The sequence below is a fragment of the Thunnus maccoyii genome, chromosome 6, assembly GCF_910596095.1.
Source record: "Thunnus maccoyii chromosome 6, fThuMac1.1, whole genome shotgun sequence".
NCBI classification, from domain to species: Eukaryota; Metazoa; Chordata; class Actinopteri; order Scombriformes; family Scombridae; genus Thunnus; species Thunnus maccoyii.
The window spans coordinates 32,382,086-32,388,247 of NC_056538.1; the positions used below are offsets into that span (position 1 = coordinate 32,382,086).

Below are 6,162 nucleotides of genomic sequence, written 5' to 3' on the forward strand. Positions count from 1 at the left end.
TGCTGAAAATACTTTGGGAATAATTATTGTCTGACTATAACTATTGTCCCATGAAGTTATAAACAAACTGTTTCCAAGGTCCGTCATATGATATGTTCATAGGTGATATGAAGGCCAATGTTGGAGCCAATAATGACCACAGTGACAGAGTTATAGGAGCCATGGTTGCAGTGTATCTGACTCACTGATTGGTGACTCTGTGACTCAATTTGCATAACATGACAGACCTGTGACCACTCAGAAGATCTTCAATCAGATACAATTAATGCACCTTGTTTCTAGGCGACATTTAAGGACCAACAGCGGCTTTCAATTAGTTAATTTGTCCTGTTTTATTCTTTCTTTCTTTCCTCTAATGTCACAAAAACCAAACTTTGTGGTGATCTATTAATTGATAGCTCGGTGTCGGTGTCCCGCTGCCTCCTGGGGATGATTCAAAACCTTTAAAACTTCTCCTCCTTTCATCCTGCAAACGTTTGCAAAGGAAAAGATTTGATAAACGCAGTTTTCATGTTGGCCTGCTGACCCGAAGATGATCCTGCTGTGAGACTTAAATCCTTTAGTTTGTTTGAAGAAGGCTTGACTCACAGCACACAAGCTGTCGTTCATACAGTTTATTTCATTCAGAGGAAGTTAACCCTTCGGAGTTCAGTGCAGTTTGTGCAGCAACTCGTCACTTTTAGATTTATTGACAGAAACCTATTGATTAAAGATACAATCAATAAAATAGGACTATTTTTAGAGGAATGTTAAGGAGAGCTATAGTAATTCTGTAATATGATATCCTACTATAGGCTTACTATTAATAATAAGTCTGTATTAATGCTTAGAGTATTATTAGTATTACTGGTTTAGGGACTAAACTACCTGACAGGTGTTGAGTTACTGTAAACTGGATAGTTAACTGACTGTATCTACAGTGAACACTTCATAAAGAAAAGCCTGTCTGATGTTCTGTGTCCTTTAGTTTGCAAGTTCCTGTGTTTAAATGAGGATATATTGAAAGTGTTTCGTACTGTAATATAGTAAACTGTAGGGTGCAGTTCGCTGTATTGTCCACTAGAGGGAGCTGGAGCTCCGCTAGTTAATATATCATTAAAAACATTATTTTCTCCTTCAGAGATGATAATAATGTGCCTTGCAGTTTATTTTCCCTTTTATAATTCATGTGAGATTGTGTTTATTTAAAATATAAGCATAAAATAAATTCCATCTGTCTTTCTGGCAATAATATGATTGATCTGTCATTCCTATTAGACTGGACTGTGGACGTGACCCAGCAGAGACTCAAACTGTCAGTTTTTTTGTTGTTTTTTTAAAAAACTAAATTTTCTCTATTAAGTTGAAACTGACAGAAGTATATGGTATTCATCATTCTTTATTTCACATTGAACATAACTGAAACTTTGCTTTTGATTTACAACTTAATATATTATTTAATACAATAAAACAAATGAAAATGGCCAGAAATATTGGTCCCATTAACTTAATATCTTGTAGCTCAGCCTTTAGAGGTAATAACTGCAGTCAAGCTCTTTCTGTAACTCTGAATAAGGTTTCTACTCTTCTGGGCTGGTAGTTTGGTCTCTTCAAACTGCTCCAGTTCTCTCAGGTTTGATGGGCACTGTCTCCTAACTGCAAGTTTCAGCTCTTTCCACAGATGTTCTATGGGATTCAGATCAGGACTCATAGCAGGACACTTCAGAATGGTCCAATGTTTTCCTCTCATCCTGAGCCACTTTTTACGTTTGATGATTTTACTGCAAAATAAAAGTGTATTTGTTTCAGATCATATTTACTATATATACCTCAGGTTGTTGTGTACCCATGAAAATTAAAACAAGTAATCTCATTATTATGGTTTTAGAACAATGACCAAAGAGCTTGATGTTCCTGTGACCACTGTTGCCAATATTATTAACAAGTTTAAGGCCCATGGAGCTGCAGCCAACATCTCTGGACGTGGTTGCAAGAGGAAAACTGGCCATTGAACAGAGGGATTGTTTGAATGGTCGAGGAAGAACCAAGTAAAACTTCAATACAGATCCAAGCTGACCTTCAAGTTCAAGGTACAATAGTTTCAAGTTGCACTATCCGTCGCTGTCTGAACGAAAATGGGCTCCATGGTAGAAGACCCAGGAGGACCCCACTTCTAAGAGGGAGACATAAAAAAGCCAGACTGGACTGGACTTTGCCAAAATGCATGTTGACTAGCCACAGTCCTTCTGGGAGAATGTGGTTTGGACAGATGAAACTAAACTAGAGCCTTTTGGTAAATCACACCAACCTTATGTTTACAGAGGAAACAATGAAGCCTTCAAAGAAAAGAACACCAAGCTATTGTGAAACAAGGAGGAGGATCAGTGATGTTTTGGATTTGCTTTGCTGCCTCAGGCACTGGGTGCCAAGCATGGTCAACATAAAGGGTACAAGACCATCTCGTCTCGTGACCTTTACGTTGACCATGCTTGGCTATTATCTTTTTTCTAATGTCTTCAGACTCTTTAGTTGTCTTTCTGTTTTCCCCGTTTAATGTGATGCACACAGTGGCACAAAACAGCAGAGTGAGTAATTTTCTCCTTTTGAACTAGCTGCATGAGTGTTTATAAGATTGAAAACACTTGTGATTAATTAAAACACAATAACCTGCTTAAAGTATCACTACAAATCAATGATTTCTTCTAAATGGCACCAATAATTTTGTCCAGGCTATTTTAGAACGTCTTTGTAGAATAAACATGAATTCAGTTATTTTTAAACTTTTTTTTTGTTCCACTGCAAACCAAACATAGACATGCATTGATAATAAAATATCTTTTTTTAATTTCAACACTGTTCAGGGCGAATGGTGCATTATTTTAATAAAATGTAAGGGTATCAATAATGTTGGCCACATCTGTATCTACAGCATCACTTCTCTGCCTTTTAGCTAAGATCAAATGTAGTATCTGTTCTTGTCAGTGTAATATCTGATACATTCCCTCTCCAGGGACCATATATTAAATAGATTTGTGGAGCAGGGGCTTGTTCCGTCCACTCCTCATATAGACCAGGTATCACAGTACCTCCAGGAGTGGTGCACCATCCTCTGTCAGTTAGATATAAAACATCTGAACCTGGTAGATAAAGTTATACAATAAGTGTGTTTCCTACATTCAGTTTCAAGTTAAGGAGTTATTTCAACTTATTATTCAGGTATTAGTACACTCCACTGATAACTTAAACTCTTAAGTTTAAATTCATGTGCAATTAACACTTTGAATTTTTACTTAGTAATTTCTACATATTGATCGTTGGAAGGAAAACACCTGATAACTGCTCCAATGTTTATATTATAGAGCTACAGCAGTGTCTAGCCGTCACAGAATGAGACACAAATAGACAATTTAAATCTGTTAATTATTGAAAGAACAGAACCGACTGTCAAGGGAGTAGCAGGGGATGGACCCAAATGCTGAGGCTGCAATGCAGATTTGACAAAAACCTCCTTTAATCTTGCAATGGTCAAGAACAGGACAAAGCAAACAGAGCTGAACAGAACTGGCAGACAAGACAAAACAAATGATCCAACAAAGACTGAACAAAAAAACAGGACTTAAGTAGTAACTGAACTAACGAGAAGATGAGGTGCAGGTGGGGAAATGGGTGGAGGACTCAGGAGAAGAGAGTGAACAGACAAGGAGCCGATTGGCTGGGGAAACACTGGGAGTAGGGCAGGGCTGATGAGGGTGATGCAGGGCAGGTGAGAGGAGGAGCACACGAACACAGGAGGAGGAAACACAGGGAAATCAGGAAACCAAAAAACACAGTACTCTAAGCTACCGAAAACCCAAAAGAACACAAAAAGTCCAAAAACCAAACAAAGTCCAGGCAGGATGTGACACCAACATGAAGGAGCATTGAAAACGGTTTAAATATAATATTGCTTATTTAGTTTGTGATAGTCTGACGTCCTTTCAAGCTCAGGATGATTTTATAGGAGACGCAGCTGTGTGACGTCATATTTTCCTGAAGGGGCTGAAATGTAACGAGAAGCCTTTTGACTCATGAAGAGAAATAATAAAGTTATAAGAGTGTTATTCATCATTCAGGCATTTTTATTTTATAAATAAATATGAGAAGCTGCTGTTGGTGACGTCATTCCTGTTCCACAGGTAGTTTTCCTGATCTGCTGTATTACAACAATAACCTGACTTTACTGTGCCGTCTGATCAGCTGACCAATCAGTAAACGTATTGGATCAAAGGGATGTTGCCGTCCAGTAAAAAACCTCCGCAGAGGATAAACCTGTGGTTCCTCGCTCTGAGCTCCTTCAGGAGCTTCCTCACCAAGTCCACAGGACCAGCGCCAGGCTTTGGAGCCAGTTTGACATAGATGTGGATGTGGAGAAGGACAGTGAACGCAGCACATTTTCCTTTTACAATCTACTTGTCTCACTCAGCAGTTACTTGTTACTACTGTTTATTTAATATTCACATACAACCTCCTGCTCTAAAAATAAGGGTTATAGACACTGTTAGTGATGTAAACAAAACAAAAGAGCCATCATCCAGGTAACATTTTAGAGTGTTTCGTGTCACATTTTGCATCATATGTTGGACTTTAACAGCTGGACGAAGAGGGATATTTTAATACAGGAGAGACAGATGAAAGTTAATGTTATTCATATAAAGGTTCTCCCCATATTAGAACCATAGGAACCAACCTGAAAATCAGAGAAGTTGAACTTTCAGAAATGTGGGTGTTTTATCAGAAATTACGTATAAGAGCTCAGTTAAAATGTCAGGAGAATAGACTCCTGTAGAATATTATCACATTGTGACCCGGAAAAGTCAAGGACGACGCAGGACACCAAAAAGTAGATTGTTTGGCTTTTTACTAGCACATTGTATGGATCACAGACAGAGCAAGAATCACATGCCATCACATCCTGTATAGAGACTTCCTGTCAGGACTTCCTGCCTGTCAGGTAACCCATACCTGGAGCCTAGAGTTCCCTCTAGATAACACCAGAAGTCTCAGGATACTACATCCCTCTCTTCTCAGGCCTGCAGACAACACTCACTGCAAGAGAAAATAAGACAACTTAATCAACATTGTACATAAGATACATTTTACTTAAAGTTGAACTCACGTCAATTTAACTCTTGAATTGTAACTTACATTTTGGGTTTGTTTTAAACGTTAAGAACTTAAAATGCAAGACACCTTAATTTGTATCTAACTACTTAGAATAATTTTTAGCAACTAAATTTAATCAACAGTGGTATTCTCTGCAGAGCTGATAAATATTCTTTTTCTTTTCACTGTTTAATTAAGGCCCATAATAATCAGGAGGGCGCCTCTCTCTAATAGAGTGCCTTAAGAGTGGTGTTAACTGTTCCTGCAATACATGTGGGGACTCACTCCGCAGCATAGGTGGGTCACTCTCAGAGTCTTCCACATGGGTTGGAGAGTCAGGGGCTCGGACCTCAGGGGACTGCACTTGTTCTGGCATCACAGGAGATGGGATGCTCACAGCCTGAGGTGTACTGGGATCTATATCAGGAGCACCACTTAGCTCTCGCTTCCTGATTTGGTCAATATGTCTCCTCACGACCTGTCCATTTCCAATGAGGACTGTACATTACAGGGGACCTGTGCAGCTCTCAATCGTTCCAGGAATCCATTTAGGACCATATCCATAATTTTTTTTGTAAATACTGGATTCCCAGGTGAAAAACTTGGTGTGTGTGTCATGATTAACTTTTTGTTTCCAATATTTCTTTTCTAACTTAGACTTCATGTCTGGGAGTAACAGATCAAAGGCAGACCTGGGTCTCCGTGACATCAGCATTTCAGCCGGGGACAAGCCTGTAGCACCAGAAGTCTCAGGATGCTACAATTTTAATTGGCTTGTTTTGCATAATAAACTCCTGGTCTGGTCCATGTTGTACCATCATAAATTAACTGATTACATTTTGTTCAACTACATGTTTTTTCTGAAGAAACAATTTGTCATTTTTTTTGTGAGAATGCTATTTTGTGGTTTCTGTTTAGAAAGCACTTTTACCGTGATCCCCCTCTCCACCCCCCCACTCTCTCTCTCCCTCCTCCACTCCCCTGTTTTGTTTGCCCTCTTTGCTGATGCTCTGTTTTCTGTCTGCAGGGGCTGCACCTGAA

General features: G+C 39.0%; 1 pseudogene; it reads left to right on the forward strand.

Annotated features, from left to right (window-relative positions):
* Window positions 1-2,909: 2,909 nt before the first annotated feature.
* Window positions 2,910-3,087, forward strand: LOC121899587 (annotated as a pseudogene).
* Window positions 3,088-6,162: the final 3,075 nt, after the last annotated feature.